At 42.7% G+C, this 24,818-nt stretch overlaps 1 protein-coding gene across 8 annotated transcripts in view; it reads left to right on the forward strand.

Moving 5' to 3' along the window:
• Positions 1 to 2,274: 2,274 nt before the first annotated feature.
• The window catches only part of DYRK1A (dual specificity tyrosine phosphorylation regulated kinase 1A), a 145,851-nt gene continuing 123,307 nt past the window's right edge, over positions 2,275 to 24,818 (forward strand). The window contains exon 1 of one of the 8 annotated variants that reach the window (XM_067035080.1): positions 2,275 to 2,738. The gene's annotated coding sequence lies outside the window, so the exon portion shown is untranslated. Of the gene's footprint in view, positions 2,739 to 3,206; positions 4,170 to 24,818 lie in introns of those variants that run through there. The other 7 variants (XM_067035076.1, XM_067035072.1, XM_067035071.1 and 4 more) reach the window with 7 other exon arrangements.

Consider the following 24,818-nt stretch of genomic DNA (forward strand, 5'->3'; position numbering starts at 1 on the left):
GTAGGTGGTGTTCTCCCTGTGTCTTCATCTTCCCTGTGTGTCTGTGTGTTCAAATTTTACCTTTTTATAAGGACATCAGTCATTGGATTATGACCTTATCTTGATTACCTCTGTAAAAACCCGATCTCCAAATACTCTTGCATCATTTTGGTGTGGTGGAAAAAACGTAGGCTTTGCAATTACACGAGTTGAAATCTTGGCTTTACCACTTACTGGTGGTATGACCTTGGGAAAGTTATTTAATTATTCAGGACTTGATTTCTCACTGGTATAATGGAGACGTAATGTTGCTGAGGTTTAGAGATACCCTAGACTGTGCTGGGTATGTGCAGGCTGTTACCATCTGTGATTTCGGGGTCTTTGCTTGTAGATGTTAATTTCTATGACTAGATATATTTGTAATACATCTGTCAGTGGACATGATGGGAAGATTCTCAGATGAGAGAAAGGATTTAGTCACTGAACCTGGTCAAGACTAAACTGACATCTGTACCAGAGTCCTTCCTGCCTACATGTGTTCACGTGTTTGGGATCAGCATAATTCACAGGTTACTTTTTAGGTGAAGCCTATATAAAACCATTTTACAGCATTCCAACCTGGACGTGACAGCTTATTGATCAACGTTGTTTAAGGCTGTCATACTGGGAGGAGGGATGGTGGTGGCGGTGAGGTGGACGGGAGAAAGGGTGCAGCCTTCTAGATATGAACACCAGCAATGCCTTCTATTACTGCATGACTATAATAAGCTCAAGATTCTGCTTCACCCTGATAACCTTCTAGGTGGACTTGACTGAAGACAAGGGCACATTTCTTGAGACACTGTCATATTCTTTTCAGGTTATCTAGAAGATTACTTATGCAAGTTTCCTTCATTACCAGCAATAAACATTTTTAAAAAATAAACTTTTTATTTTTGGCTGTGTTGGGTCTTTGTTGCTGCGCAAGGGCTTTCTCTGGTTGCAGTGAGCGGGGGCTACTCTTCGTTGTGGTGCATGGGCTTCTCATTGCGGTAGTTTCTCTCGTTGCAGAGCACGGGCTTCAGCAGTTGTGGCTCACGGGCTCAGTTGTTGTGGCTCGCGGGCTTAGTTGCTCTGCAGCATATGGGATCTTCCCGGATCAGGGCTCAAACCCCTGTCCCCTGCATTGGCAGGAGGATTTTTAACCACTGCGCCACCAGGGAAGCCCCACCCGCAATAAAAAACTGACTCAAATTTAATTTAGGGTTAAAGGTTGCAGATGCTTAAGTGTCCTGATAGAAGTGAAACTGCTGAACAGGGGTGGGTTCAGCGGTGGGAGCAGGGAGAAGAGAAGCAGGAGGGAGGAAGGAGTTGGTTGTATAGGTGGAAGTGTAAGTTTGGGCAGAGTCACGATTGCAATCTCTCACCCCAGTAGGGACACTCTTCGCCACTTCCTTCAAAACAATCAAGTTGAATGTGGACTTCGACTGCATTACTAATTTTGAAAAAGTCGGCACTCTAAAAGAACTTTTGATAGTCATGGCAACTTTTGATACCATGAGAATTAGTCTTAAGTAAGTTATTTGCCTACTTTTTGCCTAATTTATCTTGAGTGGTTTCTTTCATGGCCTGTACTAATTTGAATGGTTGCCTTAGTATATCAAGGTTCTAATAACTGTAGGAGGGAAACGTTTGTTGGAAAAACTCAAGTGTCTTTTCTCCAGTCACACAGGATAGAGACCAGTATTTATAATGGGGTTGTTTTTCCTTTTTTTTCTTTTGATTTGTACTAAAGATGAAAAACATTTTATTTATTGGAGTATAGGTGATTTACAATGTTGTGGTAGTTTCAGGTGTACAGCAAAGTGAATCAGTTAGACATATACATACATCCGCTCTTTTTTTAGATTCTTCTCCCATATGGGCCATGGGGTTGTTTTTCTTTACACCTGTAAGATTGTATCTGCAGTCACTGTACTTATGAACGGTTTAAGCTTCAGAAAAAATTGATATGAACATTATCATAAGATTGCAAAAACAAGCTTAGAAATAAATCCATAAACTGATGACTAAGAGTAAAATAATATCTATAATATCCTTTTTATCATAATATTAAATGCCATTTTACTAGGCTTGGTACAAAACCTAATTTCAGACAGTGGCTGTCTACTAATTACACAGTGGTCAGCACAGGAGGGCTACTAGCATACCTAGGTTTTAATGCCTGGGGAGCACACCTCGCAGTATTTAGTCAGGCAGAAGGTCTAGATAAAACAAAGATAAACCAAGGCCAGAATATTAATAAATTGTGGGCGGATCTAGAATCTGGAAACTGAGACGGTACATGAAAAAGAAAATCAGGGAGTTGGACAAAGATACAGTAACAGCTTAAGACGATTAATTTTCGGGGAATTCCGACGGGGAAGGAAGGCTGTGCCCGGAAAGGCGGGAGGGGGGGGGTTTAAATCCGTGGGAATGTCTGGGAGAGCCTGCACCGCCTAAAGTTTTTATGATGGCTCCGTCCATAATTTCTGTACGCTTACACTGGCCGCCTCAAAGACCAAGCGACAGGATTTAATCAAGGTGTCAGCCGCAGGGGCATCCTGAATGCGGGCGAAGCGTCCGGAATTCCTGAGATGTCTGAAACGCGGAGGCGGCCTCTTCCCCACCCCCCGCCGCAGCCTCCGTGGGCATTTTCCGGCGAGGGGGGCACGCGAGCCCTTCGAAGAACAGCTTAAACCCGCGGACGTGCGCGGCTGGCGCGCTCCCCGGGGATGAAGGTGAGAGCCCCCGGCCCGGTCGCGCGGGGGGTGGGTTCCCTGGGTCCCCGCGCGGCCTCAGAGCCCGGCCCCCCTCCCCCCGGAGCGGGCGGGGCTGCGGGCGCACGACGCGGAAGCGCTGGGCTCCGAGGGCGGTGGCGCGGGGGCCGCGCGCGCTCTGCGGGCCGCAGTCGGCGCGGGCGCGGCGGGAGCGGGGCGGGGCGCGGCCGGGCGGCCGGGGAAGAGGCGGGCGCTCGCGCACAGGCCGGGCCGCCGCCTCGCCCCCCTTCCTCTTCCCCTTCCCTACCTCGGCCCGGCCATCCCCCTCTTCTCCCCTCCCCCGAGCGAATCACGCGCCCTCCTCTGACACTCGTAGCGGGCCCGAACTCCGAATTTATCCTTCACGTGACCTGAGGGGGTTGGGTGGTTGGTTGGGGACGGAGGGGGAGAGGGAAAGGAGGGAACGGAATCTGCCGTTGCCCGAGCAACAGGCCCCGCCCTCCGGCTTGGGGCCGGGGGGCGGGAGGTGGACGTCAGCACGTCAGCCGGGGTTTTGCGTTTTGATTGACAGTTGCTATAGCGACCGGGTCGGTCCGTCGCCATTTTGTTGGTTGGTTTTTTTTTAAACCCTTTCGCTTCCCGCCCGAATAATAATAAAAAGCCCCATTGGAGTGAGGCGGGGGTGGCGGCGGCAAGAGCGGCGGGGGGATCCGGGGAGGCTGCTGCCGTCGCTGCTGCTGATCGCGGCCCGGGACGGGCTCAGGGAGCGGACACCCCGAGAGGGGGGTGCGGGCGCCGCCGCCGCCGCCGCTTCTGCTGCTGTTCCTGCTGCTGCTGTTGGTGCCGCTGCCGCCGCCGGCGAGCGGGCGGGACCGGTGTGAGTGTGAGAGAGTGTGTATGTGAGTGAGCGTGTGCGAGGACGAGTGTGCGTGCGTGTGTGTGTGAGTGTGTGTGTCTGTCTGTCTGTGCGGGGACTCGGGGGCGGGCGGTTCGGGCTCTCCTGGCGGAGGAGCCGCCGCCGCCGCCGCCGCCGCTCGGGCCCCGGCGCTTCTCGCTGCGCAGGTTTGGAGCGCGCGCCATTTTGTGAGATTTACAAAATCCTTCTCGGGAAGAAGCCACCGGCAGCGGCCGCGACTCGGCGCCCGGCCTCGCCGCCGCCGCCCTCCGCGCCGGGCCGGGCCTCGCGGCCCCGCCGCCGAGAGTCGGGGTCCGGGGACTGCGGTATTTGCCGGGGAGGGGGCTGTCGCCTCCCCGGCCCCGGGCGCCGCTGGAACCGCGAGCCGGAGAGAGACTGAGGAGGCTGCGGCTCGGTCGCGGAGCCGGGAGCGCCGGGGGCGGAGAGAGGAGGCCGGGGCGGCGCTGGCTGCGGAGGCCGCGGCGAGAGCGTAGCGGCGAGAGCCCGAGGCAGAGACTCACCGGAGGGAACGGCGCGAGCGCCCCGCCATCATCCCGGTGAGTGTCCGGCCCGGCCCGGCCCGGCCGCGGCCCCGGCCCCGCCCGGCGCCCGGCTCCCCCCGCGGCCTGCAACCGGGCCCTTGCCGAGGCCGGCCGGGCGGAGGGAGGGACCTGCCATTTTAGGAGGAGGCGCCGCGGCCCGGGGCCGGCCGCCGGGGGAGGGAGCCCGACAGGCCCGGTCCCGGAGGAGAGGCGGGTGCGAGCGGAGGGAAAGTTGCGGAGGGTGGGAGATGGGGCCGCAGCCTCCCGGGAGCCGGGGCCTAGGGGCCGGAGAAAGCGCCAGACCTTCACTGGTCGCCCGAGCGAAGGGGAGGAGGTTGTCTTCCTCCTCCTCCTCCTCTTCCTCCTCATCCTCTTCCCCCAGCTCCTCCCTCGTCCCTCCTCTTGGTCCCCACCAGTGTGGGAACGGCCGGGCTTCTCCGCAAGGACAATGCGCGGGTTAAGAAAATGGGGCTGGCTGCCGGGCTAGGCGCCGGGGAAGGTCGCGAGCCTGGTCCCCGCGCGGCCCTTTGGGGTGTGTGCTGGAGCCAGGGCACTCGGCGTGCTCCGAAGTTGTGCAGTGAGTGCAAGTGAGCCCGGCCACTCGAGGTGGATTGATGACCTGTTTAGCAGCCGGAGGAATGGGTGGCTGAGGATGCGTAAATTATAATTGATACCTGGGTATTGCAACGGAACTTCACAAGTCTGTTAATAAGCACAGACCCACTCTCGCTTAGAGCCACCGGAGCTGCTGAATAGCTTCACACCTAGCGAAAGGCCCCTCCCTAGTCCGAAGTAGTTAAAAATGGCAGAATTAGTGAGTGAGTGACTCTGACCACTTCTCTGTGCCTGTCGTCCAACCCTTGGATGATGTGAATCTTGTAATCTAGGTGCAGTACTTGAATGCCAGCACCATTTGGTTCTTGAATTCTGCCCAAGTTGTCAGAAAATACACCTTATAACATTGTTTTCACACTGATTTGAAGATTAGGACGAATAGTGCCAGGCACTTTTCTTCTGGGCCTTACGTGTATTAATTAAGTCGGTTATCCTCCCGGTAGGAACTGTTACCCATTTCACAGATGAGGAAACTGAGCGGTGACTCATCCAAGGTCATACAGCTGGGACCAGGAGCCTGTAGCCAGCCTGGGCTCTTAATCACTAGGGTATTATAACTCATTATTATAAATATTTGCAAATTTTGGAGAGATCTGTGTGTAATGACTCAGGGTTCTAACCTAGAGCTTCTGTCCACGTATAGAGTTGTGCATGGAATTAACTTTGTGGTTTGCGGAAGCGGAAAGGAAAGGTTGAGGTGAGGGCCTCTGAATGAAACTAACTTGTCAGCTTCACCACCCCCCCTCCTCACCCCGCTCCCAAGCAAACTACGTAGACAATTTCTGAATGGAAGGAATTAAAAAATATTCTTCAGTGCGTTTTGTTCACACTTAAATTTAGTTATAGTCATGTAAGTATTGATGAGTCATAAGAAAGTTTTGTGCAAAGTTATTTTTAGTTACTTTTTATCTTTGAGTACTTAAGATTTTCTCTGTGATCCCTTACACTTTACATATACAAAGTATTTAAGAATGGATATATTTAATATTTTGATTTTGGGTGCGTTTTCATAATTCAGTGGAATTACCTTTAGCTTTTGTTTTGTAAACTTCTCATATCTTGATAAGTTATGAGTATTTTTTTCAGCTAGAGTATAAATGTGGAAAGAGAATTAAAATTTCAGGTGCTAAGTTTTTAAACGGAAGAAGATCGTTTCAAAGAGACTGCAGTTATGAAAAAAGTTCACTCAGTTATAATAAGATTTTTAGTATACATATGACTTACACTTAAAGTACCCCGGCGCTTTTGGAGGATTTGCCTTGGAATAGCAGTGATGTTTATGGTGGCTGTCCAAATTCATTTAGACTTCAAACCTTGCCAAAAAGTTGAGTCCTGTCATTGTCTACAGCAAGTTGTAATGTAAAACTGAGTATAAAAAGTTCATAAGAAGCATAAGCTCAGAAGTTAATTATCCTGGAAGGAAGGGTCACTCCTGTGTCTGTAAGGTGAAGACTCACTCCTTTGAAATCTAAAAAAGATTATGGATTTGAGTAGAATTAAGTGAGTGGATGGTCCTTATTGGTAGGGGTGGGAGATGGACTGAGTGATCTAGTGAGATCTTTGTTTTTGTTTGGAATATGGTATTTCGGTTTAAGATCGTTTCTTACATTTATTTTAACGACTTTTTGGTGGGACTTATGAAAACTTAACAAACATACATAGTTACTGTGTCCTGGGGATTCAAAAATTGAGTTAATCCAGCCTCTTTTAAGGGCACTAACATTCAAAACAAATGAAAATGTTCCATTGTAATGCAGTGTCTTGTTTGGGAATGTAGATGTTAAAAAAAAACCCCTGGCTTAGAATTTTTCCTCCTCTAGAATTTTATCTGATGTCTGCCCCTTAGTTTCATTTATGTAGATTTTTTTTGTGTGTATGACTTAGAGATGTTGCTTGCGGGTGGGGAGTGTGGTAAGTGCAACAACTGGTATTTAAAGAATTTACATAGGTTTTTTTGTAGAGCTGCAAATTCATGTGAAACCAAATTTAATATAACTTGTTATAATACGTGGTGAGAGTGACCTTTGGCATATGTTTTGTTTTGAAACTATACAAAGAAAGAAGATGCTAATTTGTAATGAATCTTGGGTACTACTTGAAAACAAAACAAAAAAAGCTTAGAAGTTTTTCACATGCATGTTGATGCTTGGCAGTTGTCTAGTCATGGGGAGAAAACTTGAATAGAAATAACTTTATTATGAGTGAGAAGGGAATTAGTTGCCTTCTACATGATCTTAAAAATAAGCTTAATAGAAGAGGTGGCTTCATTTGTGACTTTATTTGTGGTAAGGTGTGTGTCAAATTTTCTTTGCTTTAACATTCACTTTTCTCGTGTCTCAAAGAACTTTCACATTTCCTACACGCCCACCCCCACCCGCAGCAGTTTCTCTTTTTATCCCCCCCCAGAAAAACTTTATCTAAACCCAGCAGAACCCCAAAACTTCCAGAGACTTTATAAAGAACTTGACTTTCCTCTCCCAAAATTTTAGTAGTCCTAGAATTTTGTTGTATTACTATCAGTAATTTAAACTGTGAGCTAAGAATCACTATTTTCTGTTTAGAAGTAAAGATATTACTTGAAACTATCAAACGTCACTTGAAGCTTGACACTAACACGCTTTGTCCTGTGAGGTGAAATGCGTGACTTTATTACTTTTGGTAGTGAGCGCCTTACATGTATACATAGTGGTTTTGCTTTTTGAAAGACTTCTTACCGTCTGTCATTTTGACAATGGGCAATGTTTTGATGGCTAGAGAAATTATAGTAATTCATAACCCAAGGCGTGCACAGTTTTGGATTAAAAATTTTGGGGGAGGGGGTTGAAATTTGTGGTTAATTACTTGGAAAAATCATCAGATTATTTTAAATTACTTAAAATTTCTCCCCAGTTGCCTCTAAATAAAGAAATCATTTGAAATCTTGCCTTATGTCAATGCTATAATGTTCAGGTAGAGCTGTAAAGTTTACCATTGGTTATGTGAAAGTGAAATGTTGACTTCACATGGCTAAAGTAATTAATTTAAGGCTCATATTAGGCAGTTAGAGACAAGTCTTGTTTCCTAACCTAGTGGCTACAGGCAGCCTTAGTTTCATTTTTTGGTATATGAAAACAAAATGACTTGGAAATATTGCATTGTATAAACCAGCTAAGTGTTTTTTAAAAGTTATGGTTTTGCTTTGAAATTGTACTTCCAGAGTTGTATAACAAGTTAAAATTCTTTATTGGTGAGAACATCTAAGATAATGTGGTTCCTTGTAGGCGTACTTTTTGCCAGTACAGAACCATTTTGGCTTTTCAGCAATTGATTTTTCTCCCAGAGCTATGTATCCTCTCTTCTAGAAGGTGACTTTTCAAAGTTTGTCATACTGTTAAAGTTTTGTTTGTTTGATGGACATGTGCCCATATCTGATATATAGTGCATAATAGTTTAAAATGTATCTTTATTCTTGATGAATTTTCATTTTCGGTTTTATCTCCCCATAATTGGATTGCTTGTTCAAATTGATTTTGTGGAGAGGGGCTTAGTGAACTGGTTTAACATGAATGAAACTGGTTTCGGCATCATCTCTATTTTAAATAACATACCTGTTCATTAAATAATCCCCTTATTTCTCTAAGTGTATAAAATTTCGACTAGAAAGAGTTTATTATTTTTTTAAGTTTTATGGATATTTGTGGTTAAGGTTGGCATTTTAGCACATGCATTTGGGTAAGAAGATGCTCAAACTGTGACATCGATCCAAAATCTGCTTGATAGCAAGTTAGAGATAGCAGTTGAGGAAGCATGATAACTGTGGAGAGAGTATTGGCCTGTGAGATGGTGCCAGGCAGAGCCTCCTGAGTCAGGCAGGTCTGGAATCTCAACTGGTCCTGCCACTCACTGGCAGTGTGGACTTAAGGCACAGTGATTTTGCTAAGTATCAGTTTCTTCATCTGTAAAATGGGGTTGATGGTACTTACCATGGGGTTCTTGTGAAGACTGAGATAGCACACTTACATTTCTTAATAGCTTTCTCCCTCTTTTCCTCTTCTTCATTGATACTCATCCTATGGTCTCAGCATAAATGCTACTTCTTCAGAGGCCTTCCCCCAAACCCCAGTCTAAGTAAGATTCCTTGGCCATGCATTCTTACAGACTCTGCTTTTTTTGACAGCCATTACTAAAAGTTGCTATACAGTTATTCATATGTACGCATAAGTACACTTACTCATTTACTGTCTGTCTCTCCCTCTCTCCACTAAACTGTAAGGTCCATCTGGACAGGAATAATTCTGTAACCCCAATGCCTGGCACATAACAGGTGTAGCTAAATGTACATGTACATGAAATGATGGAATGAGGAACCTGTGTGCCAAATCCTGCCTGAGCACCACTCCTTAGTTGTGCAACCTTGGGCAAAGTAGCTTCTGAGCTTTAGTGTCCTGTATCCAAATGTGCAGAGCACCCACTACCTTGCCCAGGATTTTGAGAATGTGAAATGAGATACTGTAATGAGGTGTTCTGCAAAAAGTGTAAAATGCCATATAAATGTAAGTTGGTACAGTAGCAATAATTTCAGTAGTGAGATTACCCAAGAATTTATAATTAGAGTTTCAGCTTTACTGAGCTGGTAAGTAGCTGTTATGTAATATTAGTAACAGTCTTTCTATATGTAGTTGGAACACAAGATTGGATCTATGTTCTGACTAAATACAGTGGCTTAAACAAGGAGTTTACTTCTCTCTCATATAAGTAGTCTAAGCCTGATGTGGTGGCTCCAAGATATAGGGGACCTTGGTTCCTTCTCTCTTGTTTTCCTATGCTTAAGGGGACACCATTTCCTATATAGTTCAAGACAGCTCCTCACCACATTCACAGTCCAGGAACAGGATGTGGGGAGAGAACATCCCCTCTTTAAAGACAAACCTGGAAGTTGCATATGTGGCTTTTGTTCACACCTATTGGTCAGAACTTAGGTGGCCACATGTAGCTGCAAAGGAGGCTGGGATATGTGGTCTTCAGTATGTGGCTGTTTGGCTGAAAATCTGTTTCTACTGAAAGAAGAGAATGGGGGGGATTATGAAACATTGCCTGTCACACTTTCAAATGTTTTGGAAGAAACTTACAGAAATGAACTTTGAAAAGACAACTTATTGCACTAATTAATAAGTTTATATTCCATATTTGCTCTTTTGAGCAAATTACTCTTTTGAACTATGGTGTACAAATTGAAATAGACTATTAGTACATAGTGTGTAGAGTATATACATATGTAGTCAGATTAGAAAAAATGTAAACTTCTAGTAGTGAAGGAATTTTGGGTCACATTATTTTACTGATGTACTTCTGATAGAAACATGATTCTTGATTGCTGTGACTATTATATGTAAACAGTATTTGACATCTAAGCTCTTGGATTTAGGTTTAGCAGTCCCCTTGACCATTTTGTATGCATGTGTGCTCATATCCTCAGCAAGAATACTAGGATATTGTGATTCAGTATCGCAATATCTTGTTAGGTTTTCAGTAAATGTTTGAATCACTGAAGTTGCAAGGAGGATGATAGCAGTGATATTTAAACATTTACTGTCCAGTATCTTCCTCTTTATTTCATGGGTTTGCCAAAAGAGGAAGGTCTAGGATTCTTTGAACTAGCGTATAATTAGGTCAAGTAGAGACCTGAGGAACTAATGGGTCTCAAACAGTTTTCAGGAGAACTTGTCAAAGTTGTGGGATTCCCTAGCTCCGATACTTCTCTTTCTGTAGGTATGGGTGACACTCTAGAATCCCCTTTCTTAATTTGGGCTCCAGGTAATCCTGATGCAGTAGAAACACTTTGAGAAACATTGACATAGTTCATCTCTCATTTTAGAGAAGGAAAGGGATGGAGAGAAAATAAATGACTAACCAGTGCCTCAGAATAAGCAGGTCTGGGGGACTAGCACATGTTTTCCTGACTCTTGGTTCTTTGTTCTTTCTTCAGAAGAGGGGACAGAGAATAGAGTACAATTGCATTTTTGATTTTATAGGAAGATCTGTTGTTTTCAAATATGTTGCTGTCTATGTGTGAGCTCACTGGTAGTGAATGGTTGGCTCACTTTACCTGTCTTCTTAGCCTCTTAGAAGAATAGCCTGAGTTGGTCAAATAAGTACTTAAAGGTGGGAAGTTGAGGTTTTAAGTCAGGTATAGTTAATGTCGGTGCTGTAGTGGGTAGGGTAGTGTATCTCCAGCGTTAGATGACAGGTAGGTTTTGACTGGGCACGTTTAGCAGGAGCAAAGGGAGGTCATGTCCTCAAATTATTACTTTCCTTTTCTTCTGGTTTGCTTGCAGTTCTCACTGTTGAATTCATTCCTTTAGATTAAGGTAATAGCTGGATTCCCTAATTTAAAGTGGAAATATTCCCAGAGGAATATCCTTTATCTGTTATCAGGTTAACACTTGATATTTATCATTCAGCTGGCTGTCATTTTAAACATTGGAGAGTAGCACCTGCACTAATAAGAGGGCTTTTTGGGACGGGGAGGGAAGGGTAGGACACATGTGCCCTTGCCCAAGGAAAATGAAGGGCATGTTTGAGAAGTGTCTGCTTGTGGTGCAGTCCTGGAAGGGCTCATGGAGGCTTCTCTGGTGGCGGGAGGTTGGTAGCATTACTGGCCTTCTGTTGCTAAGAGTGTCCGTAATGGGACTGTGGATAATTTTGCTGAGGACCACTGGGCTTGATGGAATACGGAGTCATTGGAGTAGGAGTGTTCTCTTTTCCTTAGTGGTTTTTTTTTTTTTTTTTTTTTTTTTTTTTGCGGTACGCGGGCCTCTCACTGTTGTGGCCTCTCCCGTTGTGGAGCACAGGCTCCGGACGCGCAGGCTCAGCGGCCATGGCTCACTGGGCCCAGCCGCTCCGCGGCATGTGGGATCTTCCCGGACCGGGGCACGAACCCGCGTCCCCTGCGTCGGCAGGCGGACTCTCAACCACTGCGCCGCCAGGGAAGCCCTTTCTTAATGTTTTTTCATCTGTTTAGGGCTCCTATTTGAGCAGTCTTATATCAGACATAAAAGGTATCATTTTGATCTAGAGAATTTTCGTTCTTAACAATCAACAAGTTATGTATTTTCACGATTAAAAAAAAAAAAAAGATCCAGCCGGGTAGAATGGTGTCACCCCCCTACCCCCTGTGCTTCATAAGTAATAGCTATTTAGTTTTTCCTACTAGAAATGTTCTATACATATAAATGTACAATTGTATATGTAAACATTTCGTATATGCACGTCTGTTACAAAGTTGTATATTTAGTGCGTGTGATCCTGATTTTTTTTTAGTGTGACATTGTGTGTGTTTATGTATCCACTCTGTGTACTTAAAATGAAAAGCAAATGGAATCATGCTCAACTGAAGCTTCTTGATCATCTTAGAAATATTCCCATATCAGGTGGTAGAGTTTCCCTGTTTTCTTAACAGATGGGAAGTATTCCATGTTATGGATACAGCACAATTGAGTCAGTCTCCATTAAAGAGCATTTAAATTTTTTTCCCCTATTTTTAAACAATGCTTCAGTGTACATCCTTGTACATGTAACTTTTCTGTGAGCGTTAGCCAGAGAGTATATATTTATAAGGGAAATTGCTGGTTCACCAGGTATGTGCATTTTTGAATATGTATTGCCAAATTGTCTTCCAAAAAGTAGCACCAATTCCTACTTCATCAGCAGTGTCTGAGAGTGTATAGTTTTCCAAATCTCACCAACACTGGTGTTATCAGTTTTAAATCTTTGTCAATTTAATAGGTGAATAGTGAAGTCTAGTTTGAATTTGCATTTCTTTATGAGTGAATTTGAGCATCTTACATTGTACTGTAAGTCTTGTACTTTAAATAACAAAGTATTCATTCTTTGTTGTTTAGTTACAATTGTTCTGTCATTTTCCTGTATTTATTCTGTTGAATGAAAAACTTTTGATAAATTGTAAATGCTTATAAGTAAATTGTAAATTCTTATAATTGTAAATGCTTTGATAAATTGTAAAAGGGGATTCTTGTTCCTCTTCAACTGAGGAAACATTTGCCTGTCCTCTGTATAAGATATGTGAATTACAGTGGTAGAAACTTTGACTACAAAAGTGAATACGGTTTGTTGACCTGTGCTGTTAGTGTTGAGATAGTTGTGTGTATACGGGCAAAATTAGCACAGGTAAGGCCATGGCTGCTAACAATTAGAGGTATTGCCATACAGAGAACTAACTAGAAGAACACGGGGAAGTCAGACAGATCTGGGGATTGGAGCATGCCTTGTGGAGGAGGAGGGATGGGAGCTTGGTCTCGAAGAATGGATGGGCTTTTTACAGTAGAAGAACCTGGGGAAGTGACAGTCGGCTGGAAGAAGTAATATGGGCACCTGTGATAGGTGTGCCTGGAGTATAAGAGCGCGTGTGCGCGTGTGTGTGTGTGTGTGTGTGTGTGTGTGTGTGTGTGTGTGTGTGTGTTATGTTGAGGGAGGGATAGGAACAATTGCAGTGAGAAATGAGAGTTATGGGTCTTAAAAGGAATTTGAATTCGGGGCAGTTGAAGGTTTTTCAGCAGGGTAATGATGGCAGATCCATGGGTTAGGAAGATGACAGCCTTAGAAGGAAGGTTTTGAAAGGCTCATTCTAGGTGTACAGGCATGAGGAATAAGAGGGAAAAACAAGACAGAGGGAGAGCCAAATTTGGAACATCTTGAGTTCCTAATTATTTAATTTTCAGCAGAACAAAGTGAATATTTCTGGATTCAAATAGCAATGTGACCCAGGTTTTGGAGATAGAAGGGAGAGAATTCAGCTTTGGTGGCAGTATAGTAAAGGTCCTAAGGAGTCGAATGACTGGCTTAATGGGACAGTTGAGGATATTTCCTAGTAAGGTCCTGAAGGAACTGTGGAAGAACAGAAGATAGAATTATGATTGTAGTCCAAACCTGCCATGAGTGACAGGTGGAAATCTTTTGTAGCACCATTAAAAAGGGGGCAGTGGGACGAGGCAGTGTTAGAGGCTGTGATTCTGGAAGGGAACAGGTTGTACCACAGTTCACGGTTTGAAGAGTGCAGAGTAGTTAAACATGGGAGAGTTTAATTTATTGAGTGTCTTAGTATTCTCCTGAAAAATATCATATTTATTCTGTTTATTTTCACATATGTTGTTATTGGGAGACCAGTCGTCTAAAAAGCATTTATCTTGTGAGGCAGATAGAGCGATTTATTGAGTACCTACTAGTGCCAGAGATGGCACTAGGGCCTGGGATCCAATGCTGAAATAAAGCCCTCGCCGTATGTGTCATCATGGAAGTTAGTTGTAGCGGGGGATGTTTAATAGCCTGCCCCTAATCCAGAGCAGGCTTAAGGACTCAGTCTAGAGTATACATGAATTTTCATTAAAGGGAACACAGTCTATGAAATTGAGTAATGTTTGATGTTGCTTTTTGAAGGTCAAAATTTTTGTTTCCTTTTAAGAGTCCCTTTGACAGTTAATTTTAGGTTAAAGTTTATTTGGATATAAGTAGGACTGCTGTCTTTGAGACAAATACTGTCTGTTGAAAAATTTGTTCTGATTTGATCGTTTCTCCTTGAAAAAGAACAGCTGTCATCACAGTAGTGTGTTTTACTTCACCTCTACATCAAATACATTTTATTTATTTATTTATTTATTTATTTATGGCTGTGTTGGGTCTTCACTTCTGTGCGTGGGCTTTCTCTAGTTGTGGTGAGCGGGGGCCACTGTTCATCGAGATGCCCGGACCTCTCACTATCGCGGCCTCTCTTGTTGCGGAGTACAAGCCAAACATTTCTTTTTGAGAGACATTACTGTGGTACAAAAGACTGTTTCATTAAAGTTTTCCAAAAGAGCAATGGTAAGAAAATTATTAGGATCTCAGCATATTTTGCAATGTCATTTCAATTTTTGAATTTCCCTATAGTGGTTCTGTGGTACAGTTCAGAATGTCAGTAATGCTAGGTAAATTTACCTAAGAATTGGCCTGAAGGCCCACAGCTACTCAGCAGTACTGGAGTCAGCTATGCAAAAGGAAGAAATTTAAGACAGAGTCTTAGGATTCGTGGGAGACGTTTGGAAGAAGGTTGTTTGCTGAATAAGATAAAGATACAGACATCTGAATAAAGGATGTGGGCATATAGGGAAGGTCAAGGAATAAAATTCAATAGAATGGATAGAAATGGAGGAGAGATTTGAACAAATGGATGAACAAGAATTCTCAGTTCTTTAAAAAAAAAAAACCACCTCTTTAATGATTTATTGTGACTTCTAGGGGAAAGACTGGACTAGTCATAGGACCCCCTACCTGGAGATCTGGCTCCAGCTGACTTAAGCTGTCTTGTCTCCCATGTCTTTGCATGTCTGCTTCCTGGGCTAGCCATCATCCCTTCTTTCTTTTAGTTAACTTCTTTTCCTCCTCCATTTTCAGTTCAGATATTACTTTGTCAGGGAAAGCAGACCCCTGGCCTAGGCACCTCTTCTTTTTTTAATAGCTCATGTCTCCCTGTACATTTCTTTCACAATGCTTATCACAGTTGGTAATTTTTGTTGTTGTTGTTGTTGCGGTACGCGGGCCTCTCACTGTTGTGGCCTCTCCCATTGCGGAGCACAGGCTCCGGATGCGCAGACTTAGCGGCCATGGCTCACGGGCCCAGCCGCTCCGCGGTATGTGGGATCTTCCCAGACCAGGGCACGAACCCGTGTCCCCTGCATCGGCAGGCAGACTCGCAACCACTGCGCCACCAGAGAAGCCCCATAGTTGGTAATTTTTTTAGTGCTTGTTTTATTAATACCCTCCAGAGAGCAGGAGCAGTGGTGTTTTGCTCCCCCTTGCATTCTGAGAGATTGGCAAGTGTTTGGCGTATGGTGAGTACCAAATAAACATTTGTTGAATGAATCAGTGAACTACGTTTTGGTCTTTACTAGTTGGTCTCAAGGACCAAATGATTACATAAGGGGAATGTACATTTGGAGTAAGAGTTGGACAGGGAATATGGAGCCTTGAAGAAGAAGGTGAATCCTGTCTTTTTAAAGATAATCTTGGAAAATTCTATGTAGCCAGTAAAAAGACAAAGTTATTTACTCATGGATTAATTTAATAAGTGCATATGAAATACCTACTAGTTAGAAGTTCAGTGTTGGTATTACAGAGTTGAAAGATTGTGCCTTCTCTATTAAAGGAGTACATAATCTTACTAGTTTATTGAAATAGATACAGTTCTTAGTTTCATTTGGAATGGTTTTTTAAATTGTGGAGGGAAATCAGGCTGGATGTTCTTTATGATTCTTAGCCAACAAAGTGAGGTTCATTCAACAGTTATATCTGGAACGTCAATCTAGCATTTGCAGTAGCTCTCAAGTTCACATTTAAAATAAGCTCTAGCTTTGGCGTCATTTAAAAAGTGATAGAAGGGACTTCCCTGGTGGTGCAGTGGTTAAGAATCCACCTGCCAGTGCAGGGGACATGGGTTTGATCCCTGATCCGGGAAGGTCCCACATGCCGCAGAGCACCTAAGCCCATGCGCCACAACTACTGAGCCTGCTCTCTAGAGCCCGCGAACCACAACTGCTGAGCCCACGTGCCACAACTACTGAGGCTGCATGCTCCTCAACAAGAGAAGCCGCCGCAGTGAGAAGCCTGCACTCCGCAATGAAGAGTAGCCCCCGCTCGCCACAACTAGAGAAAGCCCTCACACAGAAACAGACCCAACACAGCCATAAATAAATAAATAAATTTAAAAAAAGATATGTTCATGTAAATCAGTGAGTTTCTCTTCTTAAAAAATAAATGAATAATGGTAACATTATTAAATAATGTTAGTGTTGATTGCCTGCTATGGGCCAGACTCTACATATTCATTATTAGTTATTTTAATATTATCAGCAGCCCTAGAAGGTGGTGGATAGTATCTGTTTATAAGTTAGAAAACTGAGATGCAGGGAAGTAAATTTGCTTAAGGTTAATCATAGTAGATTGCTTATGCTGCTTCCAGATAATAAAAAACCCAGTGAACAGTTATAGGCCCTAAAGTTAAACATTCAGATAGAAAAGAAAAAGGAACATAGAACTTCTATAACCCATTAATTGAAGAAATAGATAAAAGTTCCAGTATGCTGGGATTGATGCTTTGTGCTACTGGTTCATTAGTCTTTCAGATAATTAACCAGAACATCCAATAGCTTTCTATGTTTGGGGAATTCTTTACCTTAATAATCTTGGTGGGAGGTAGATGTCTTCCATTATGAAAGCCAGTTGCTCACTTTCTTTGCGTTTTTTGGGGGTTAGGATGCAATCATATGACCTGGGACCTCCATTTCATTACCTCAGAAGCCAGTGATTTGCAGAAGCAGGCACTTTGCAGAGTCTGTGTTCTAAAGTGCAAGGGGGATGGCAGCTGCGGCTCTTCTGGAGGCAGTCAGTGACAGATCCAGTTGTAGCAGTTAGTTCCGGGGTCAGTGGTATCTCCACAAATCACGGGGACTGAATCCTGTGTTGTTGCCACTGGACCAGATCTGTGGTTTGAATTTTTGGTGTTCTTGGTTATGTAGCCTTCCAGTCTGGCCCTCCTGGGGTTTTCTGTGAGTTGCCTAATATACTTTAATAACGTCCTTTACAATTTCAACAAAGCTAGAGTTAGTTTCTTTTGTTTACAACTAAGAACATTTACTCAGATTATGCTAATTACAACAATAGACAATTCTAAGGAACTCTCTATGGTCAGGGTTACCTGTATCTAGATTAGAATTTACTAAGTAGAAGAGTTCACAATATATATTAAGTGAAATACTCGTAAAACACTTTGCTTATTGATTTAATGAATTTGCTGAATTTGAGTGCCTGTTCTAGTCCAGGATATGTTCTAGGTGTTGGAGATACAGGAGTGACAATGTAGGTAAGGTCCCTGTACTCACAGAGCTTATGTTTTATTGTGAAATGTAGAATAAGCAAGAAAGCAAGTAACATAATTGACCAAGTGTGATATATATCATTATAAAAATAAAAACAGGATAATATGATAATGATGTGTGTGTGTATGTTTAGGAGTTGTATCTTACAAAACATTTACTTTAAAATGGTTGTCAGGAGTCGTGAGTTCTGTTTTTGACTATGGGGCAGTAACATTCTGAATTTACCCTCCCACCATAAACAGCTAGGAAACTGGACAAAATACATGGAACAGATATTAAACAATAGGCAGTACAGAACCACGATCCCTAACAGATGGGAAACAAACGAGGAGGTCCAGTGATGGTGCACTTTTCTTCCTGGAGGCAGATCTCAGTGCAGGGAAGAAGATCCCCAAAAAAGCCAGTGAGTTGAGGAAAGAAAGTTTGGAGTTGGGGGAGGCCAAAATGGTTCTGATTTGAGGAGCAGAGTTCTGGAAAGAAGGGAGTTATGCAGAGAGTTATGAAGAGAAAGGGTTCCATAAATCTTAGTGGTCCCCTTAAATGTTGACTGAATGCCAATCTGTGGTGCATGTGTAGGGTACAGTTTCATGAAGGAAACATTTCTGGGGAAGGAATCCACTGGGAAGCTGTAAGCAGAACAATTTTCTGAGCTCACCCAGGGCTGGAAAATATTTGAATACTTTATAGCCAAAGTAGAAAGATCTCATTATATGCTGTGTTGATTGAGAATCCAAAAGGGTCATGTCTTAATGGGGCTAAACTACTCCTAAAATAAAGGTTACTCTAGATCCGTTTGAAAAAAAATCTTAGAAACAAGCCTTAAAAGGGGCAAACTGCAATTGACCCTTGAACAACATGGTTTGAACCGTGCAGCTCCACTTAATACATGGATTTTTTTAAGTACTACATGATTTGTGGTTGGCTCAATCCATGGATGCAGAACTGCAGATATGGATGACTGGCTGTGAATTTATACTTGGAGATTTGACTGTGTGGGGTGGTCAGCACCTCTAACCCCTCTGTTGTTCAAGGGTCACCTGTAATTTGAAAGTAATGTAATTGCCAGTTGTTCAAAGGCCAGTACTCTTTAAAGAAACGTAAAGAAACCCAACACTCAACAGTGTAAAATGTCCAGCATTCAATCAAAAATTACTAGATGTGTGAAGATGTAGGTTAATGTGACTTATAATAAGGATATCAGTAAATTGAAACCAACCTAGAACTGACATGTTAGAATTAACAGTTAAGGACATGAAAGCAGTTACTGTATTCCATATGTTCAAAAAGTTAGAAATTATGAAAGGTATAAAAAGATCCAAATAAAACTTTTAGAGGTGAAAACTAATGTGTGGAATGAAAAATATACAGGATGGCATTAATGGCAGATTAGACATAGCGGAAGAGAAGATTAGTAAGCTTGAAGACAGAAGAGAAAACTGAGGAGAAACAGAAATGATAGAGACAATGGAATTGGCAGACAAGGTTATTAAAAAATGGCTACAATAAAATGGAGGGTCAAATGTCAAATCACTGTGTTGTACATCTAATACTAATATTTTATGTCAAATAAAAACATAAAACACAGGGTCAGGTTGTGGTTAATGTTGACATCTTGGTACATGAATTTTGCTTAAAAAGAGCAATTGTGACTGCTACCTGAAGTTGGCTTGATGTGTAGTTAAGAGTAGTTGCAAATCATTATTTCAGCAAAGCACCAGGATATGGCGGAATAACTTTATTGTGTAACAGTGTGTTATTTTTTGATATGTAATAATATTACCATAAAGTTAGAAACTTAAAAACAAGTACATTTATGGCCTCACAGTTTCTGTAGGTCAAATGTCTGAGCACAGCTTAGCTTAGCTGGGTCTCAGAGGGCTCTGGTCAAGTTATTGATGGGGCTTTGGTCTCATCTAAGGTGTAACTGGGGAAGGTCTCCCCTAAGCTCATATGATTGTTGGTAGAATTCAGTACCCTGTGCAGTGTTGGATTGAGGGCCTCAGTTTCTTGCTACCTGTTGGCAGACATCTGCCCTTAGTTCATTGCTGTGTTGTCCTTTCCAGCATGTCCACTACTTTCTCAAAGACAGTGAAGGAGCGAGTCTACGCACTAGACAGATACACAGTCTCATGTATCATAACCGCAGAAGTGACGTTCCTTCCCATTTCCTGTATTCTCTTCGTTGAAAGCAAGTCGTAGGTCTCGGCTCAAGGGAAGGGTCTGTGGAAGGGTGTGAACAGCAGGAGGCTGTGTTATGGGAGCCACATCTTAGGCTCTGTCCACTGCAGACAGTGGAGTGTGTTGGTAAAGAAATGCTGTACATTGGATTGGATGCTGTGCATTTTTGTGCATTCCCTGGAGTCTGATCTAGATATCTTGCTTTGAATCCTAGCCCTGCCTTTTCCCAGCCATGAAAACTTCTCTGAGCCTCAGTTTCCCTGTGGGGATAATCTATGCCTACTGTTTATAGCGTTGTGAAGAGTAATAGAACGCTTGTAAAGCACTTAGGATTCCATCCTACTAACTCCTAGTCATCTTCCCCATCTCAGTTTAGATGTCTGTGTTCAGAGAAACCGTCCCTGACTCCTTCCAGTCTAGGTTAGGTTTCAGAACACCTCGAACTTTTCCTTACCACTGCTTCACACTGTTCTACCTGAATTTTATACCTGTTAGGTTTATGTATTTTTGTATCTGTTTTCTTTAGACTGAGCTGCTTAAGAGCAGGAGTTGCATCTGCTTTGTTCACTGCTGTCTCTTCAGGGTGTAGCATAGAATCATAGAAGGGCCTGGTGTATAGAAAACTCCATAAATGTTTGCTGAATAATTGAAAGAATGAGGTTAAACTGCATGCACTGTTTCTTTGAAATGGCATCTTTAGTGTTCCCATACTGTGTTTTTCCAAGTACTGGAGCTGTTAGTCTAAAAGATACTCCCTCTGTTTCTAGGATGGTCAGGATCTAGCATGGGAGACTGAGGCATAGTAGTCTTAAAACTGTGATTAAAGAGGTTTGCAAAGTGGATGCTAAAAAGTGGTTAAAAAAAAAAAAAAAGAGGCTGACAGTATTGAGGATACAGTAGTAAAAATCAGTCCTAGTGGATTAGAAGTAGGGTACACAGAGAGTTTCTCTTGCTGTAAATGTGCTCTGCAGATCACTCCATGGTGTGGTATGAAGGAAATAAGCTTGGAGAAAATTACCTTCTTGGAGAGTCACAGTATACATTAGCATATTATAGGAAACCTGTTAACATAGTAAGGGCAATCTTTATTAAGCTTGCTCTGAATACTTTATAAACACACACATATCACAGCCTAGTAAGGTATTATTTTCAAATAACTGATGATAAAAATTAGGTTTAGAGGTGAAGTAGTTTTCCGTAGTGGTTGGTGAGATAGGATTCAAACCAGGTTCAGCCCTCACTCTTAGTTATTATTTGTATTGCTTCTGTGGAATATGTTTTAGCAAATATTAATTTCATGAGAGCAGGAATCTTGTACCTTTTTGAAAAAATTTATTTATTTTTTGTCTGCATTGGTCTTCATTGCTGCACGCAGGCTTTCTCTAGTTGCAGTGAGTGGGGGTTACTCTTCGTTGTGGTGTATGGGCTTCTCATTGCGGTGGCTTGTTGTAGAGCATGGGCTCTAGGCACGTGGGCTTCAGTAGTTGTGGCACACGGGCTCAGTAGTTGTGGCTCTCAGGCTCTAGAGCGCGGGCTCTGTAGTTGTGGCGCACGGGCTTAGTTGCTCCGCGGCACGTGGGATCTTCGCGGATCAGAGATTGAACCCATGTCCCCTGCATTGGCAGGCGGATTGTTAACCACTGCGCCACCAGGGAAGTCTCAGAACCTTGTACATTTTGTTCGTCATGTATCTAGGACTAGAATCTTGCTTATCCCTTAATACATGGCTGAATGAAGGGTATCTGGTATTATTTTAAACTGTATCTCAGCTTCCCAACTTGAATTCCATGTAAAACTGGAAGAGAGTTTTGTAGATAGCAGCTAGTATAATCCAGTCAGTGGATTACAACAGAAAGTAATTTTGTGTGTTCACTTTGCAGTGATTGAGTAGTTATGTCCCTGAAGAAGAAACATCTATGTAGTCTTTGACTCCTTGTAACTTCCTCTCAGTTACTTTTGCATTTACTCTATTACCCAGCCCTCTTGAGTTTTGTTTCTGAAATAGTCTTCAATTAAGTTCTTTCTTTACATTATTGTTAATGACCTCTCTACAGATCAGATCTTTAGTTTCTTTTTTGCTTACCGCAATAATTTTTTTTAAGAATTACTTTTTAGTTTTAATGTGCATATAATCAAAATTGAATACTACCGAAAGGCTTGTGATGAAAACACCTGTCCCCAGGCACACCCTTCATTCCTCTAGTCCTGCTCCGTAGAGCGGTGCTTCCTGAACTTTCCCACTTCAGGGTCTGTACGGATAAAACAGAAGAGGCTGTTTGGGTGTCCTGAGGTCTTTAGGGGATCTTGGCACTTCTGGAACATTAGTGGTACTGTGTGCCATGCACACTAGCTGGCAAGCTCTGCCACGTAGGTAATCACTTTTTCCTCAACTCTTAGCTGTTTCTTCTGCTCTTTATCTAGTTCTAAATAATTTGCTTATCAGTTAGGATGCTTTTGGATGGTAGTACTGAGACCACGACCCAAACTGGCTTCAGTGTAAATCCCAGTTGGAAGTCCAGAGGTAGGGTGGGCTCTAGGGCTGATTGGTTTTGTGGCACAGTAATGTCTTCAGGGCCCCAGTTTTCTTTCTCCCCCTTTAGTCATTGGCCGGCTACATCCTCAGATTAATAAGATGGCTGCGGCAGTTTGGGGAGTTGTACCCAGATCCCGCAGTGTCCAGAGAAAGAAAATTATTTTTCTTGTAGCTGTTTAAGAATATGGAAACTTTGCCTAGAAACTCCGGCAGACTTACCTCCTGGGTTATATGCCTGTTTCTGAAAGACTCGCTAGAAAGGGAAATGGAATTACACTTAGACCAATTAGGCACATGCCTGGAACTGAGCGCCTTCCCTGAGAACGTGCCTAAAGGGATGGGTGTGCAAAGCGGTTCTGGACAAAATTAGCTTCTGTTAGAAAGGAAGAAGGGGGAGAGTGGAGGCTGCGTACGTAACTCTGACCCTAATTTGGTATTTGACTTAAAATTTAAGATATTATCTGTTGACTTTTATTAAGGTAGATGAATATTTAACTTTAAGCCACCTGTTTTACACGTCTTCTCCCATCTGTCCGTTATAGTTTTAATATATATATATTTTTTCTTTAAATGTATTGTGTTTAATGATGATTATGTAAGTCTTGTTCACCATGGAGGAAAATTGTATATGATGATTACATTTCCCTCCTTGTATAATTTTGTTTTTCCTGTTTTGTTTCCTCGTATAATTTTGTTGCGCTTTGTTTTCTAGGTACTAGTGACTGAGTTTTCGTGTACCTTCTAATAGCCTCTCCATGTAGTTTTGCACAAATACCAGATAATTAGTTGTCCCGTTCCTCATTCTCACCCCCCCCACCCCACTTAAGAATGTTCTTAAGGGGCCCTCCATCAAACTACTCCTGTATGGAATTCTTTTTTATTTTTTAAATTTTTATTGGAGTAGAGTTGATTTACAGTGTTGTGTTAGTTTCTGCTGTACAGCGAAGTGTATCAGTTATACATATACACACATCTACTCTTTTTTAGGTTCTTTTCCCATGTAGGTCATTACAGAGTATTGAGAAAAGTTCCCTGTGCTGTACAGTTGGTCCTTATTAGTCTGTATGGAATTCTTGCTCTCCAGGTCTAATATGGTTCCTTTGCATATTTCCAGCAGGTTTGGGTCTCCTGTTTCCTAGTTCTCTGACCTTTATCTTTCCTGCCTTTATCTTGCTTTTTGCCAGAGCACAACTTTCAGTACTTCCTGAGAAAGGGTGCCAGAGAGGTTAATTTTTTGAGACATCATCTGAAAATATCTTTAATCTGCTTTCTCTCATGAGTAAAAGTTTTGACTGGGTACAGAATTGCAGTTGGAATATAATTTTTACTGAGAACTCTGAGTGGATTGCTTAATGGCTTTTTAGCTTCTATAGCAGATATAATTTGTATTCTGGGTTCCATTGGAAAAGTTAGAGAACATAATGCACTCCCATGTATCTGTCACCCAACTTCAACATTGATCAACTCATGGCCACTTTTTTTTTTTTTTAAATTTATTAAATATATTTATTTTTGGCTGTGTTGGGTCTGTTGCTGTGCACGGGCTTTCTCTAGTTGCAGTGAGCGGGGACTTCTCTTCATTGTGGTGCGTGGGCTTCTCATCGCAGTGGCTTCTCGTTGCAGAGCACGGGCTCTAGGCGCACGGGCTTCAGTAGTTGTGGCACATGGGCTCAGTAGTTGTGGCAGGGGGGCTCTAAAGCGCAGATTCAATAGTTGTGCACAGGCTTAGTTGCTCCGCGGCAAGAGGGATCTTCCCGGACCAGGGTGAACCCGTGTCCCCTGCATTGGCAGTCGGATTCTTAACCAGTGCGCCACCAGGGAAGTCCTCATGGCCACTTTTAAAAAAAATTCTTAATCCTGTCTATCCCTCTTCCCTTTGATTTTATACAAGCAAAGCCAGATATATAATTTCACTCTTGAATATTTCAGTATGTATCTCTAAAAGATAAGGACTAGTTTCTAAACTATAACCCCAGTAGCATTATCGTACCTTTAAAAGATTAACAGTGATTCTTCAAATATCCAGTTAAAAGTTCAGGTTACCTCGATTGTCTCATAATTATATTTTTAAGCAGTTCATTCAAATCAGGATCTAGGTAAGGTCCATAAATTGTCATTGATTGACAAATCTCTTAAGTCTGTTAATCCATTGGTGGTTTTTTCCCCCGGTTTATTGAAGAAAGTGCATCCTCTGTCTTGTGGTCTTCCACAGCCTGGATGTTGTTGAAGGAAACCCTGTGGTGTCATTGACGTGTTCCCCGTCCCTTGTAATGTATTTCCTGTACTTGGCAGTAAGATCTTGATAAAATTTCATTTTTTTCTTCTTTTTCTCTGTTTTTTTGTTTTTTTTTTTGAGAGGTGGTGAGTGGGGAGAATACTGCATGGGTGGTATGTTATCTTTAGGAGGCACAAAATATCTGACTTTCTGTGATG

Source organism: Kogia breviceps, chromosome 5 (genome assembly GCF_026419965.1).
Source record: "Kogia breviceps isolate mKogBre1 chromosome 5, mKogBre1 haplotype 1, whole genome shotgun sequence".
Classification (NCBI taxonomy): domain Eukaryota; kingdom Metazoa; phylum Chordata; class Mammalia; order Artiodactyla; family Physeteridae; genus Kogia; species Kogia breviceps.